This window comes from Schistocerca gregaria, chromosome 3 (genome assembly GCF_023897955.1).
Source record: "Schistocerca gregaria isolate iqSchGreg1 chromosome 3, iqSchGreg1.2, whole genome shotgun sequence".
NCBI lineage: Eukaryota > Metazoa > Arthropoda > Insecta > Orthoptera > Acrididae > Schistocerca > Schistocerca gregaria.
In genome coordinates this window covers 481,972,584-481,973,701 of record NC_064922.1, presented here as the reverse complement: position 1 = coordinate 481,973,701, position 1,118 = coordinate 481,972,584, and the positions used below count along the sequence as shown (strand labels likewise).

Sequence of the window (1,118 nt, the reverse complement as noted above, 5' to 3'; positions counted from 1 at the left end):
CTGGTGGGAGCATTGGTCTACTCTTCTAGGAACATAGTTTTCGGAATTTTTTACAGTAACAGACTATGACTCAGGACACCTCCCTAGCAGCGTCTGCCACCGGAAATGACTGATGTTCTCGATGACGCTTTCTCGCTTTTTAAATGAGCCCGTTTTAATACGTGTTGTTGTTCTATGGATCTTCTCAGTGTCTTCAATCTACCCGCTTGGGCACGAATCCCAAACGTACACGGTATTGATCAAACGAGGATTTTCTAAACTAGCATTAAACTAACTCCTCTGGTCTTACAATGAATCTAAATCCGTCATCTGCCCTATTTACGATTAGTTTCATGTGGTCGTTCAGCTTTAAATCGTTCCGTATGCATACTCCAAGATAATGGATGTGACTGCTTCCAGTGATTGTTCTGCATTCGTGTAACCATACAATAATGGGGCCAGAATGAGATTTTCACTCTGCAGCGGAGTGTGCGCTGATATGAAACTTCCTGGCAGATTAAAACTGTGTGCCCGACCGAGACTCGAACTCGGGACCTTTGCCTTTCGCGGGCAAGTGCTCTACCAACTGAGCCACCGAAGCACGAGTCACGCCCGGTACTCACAGCTTTACTTCTGCCAGTACCTCGTCTCCTACCTTCCAAACTTTACAGAAGCTCTCCTGCGAGACATGCAGAACTAGCACTCCTGAAAGAAATTATATTGCGGAGACATGGCTTAGCCACAGCCTGGGGGATGTTTCCAGAATGAGATTTTCACTCTGCAGCGGAGTGTGCGCTGATATGAAACTTCCTGGCAGATTAAAACTGTGTGCCCGACCGAGACTCGAACTCGGGACCTTTGCCTTTCGTCCATCGACCTATAGTACACAGCTGCTGGAAGAGGATCACGTTCTTGCCTTTCCTCTGTTAAGCGATTTCATTTGCCTTTCTAGCCCATGTTGCCTTATTGCATTATCTGCCATTATGAAGTTCTAGTTGAATTTTAGCGTTTTGAGTTTCTCTCAATCATCGTCTCTGTCGATACCATTAAGGTCGCAAAGTAGCTTGAAGGTGGGCTCCAGTCGTTCACTGATTTAATATAAGATCAAAACTTTTTGGGTTTCCCATCAAGTCTGCGTC

At 45.6% G+C, this 1,118-nt stretch overlaps 1 non-coding gene across 1 annotated transcript; it reads right to left on the bottom strand.

The window, feature by feature from the left end:
- Positions 1–506: 506 nt before the first annotated feature.
- Positions 507–581, bottom strand: Trnas-cga (transfer RNA serine (anticodon CGA)). Its single transcript has one exon. It is a non-coding gene; the product is annotated as a tRNA-Ser (tRNA).
- Positions 582–1,118: the final 537 nt, after the last annotated feature.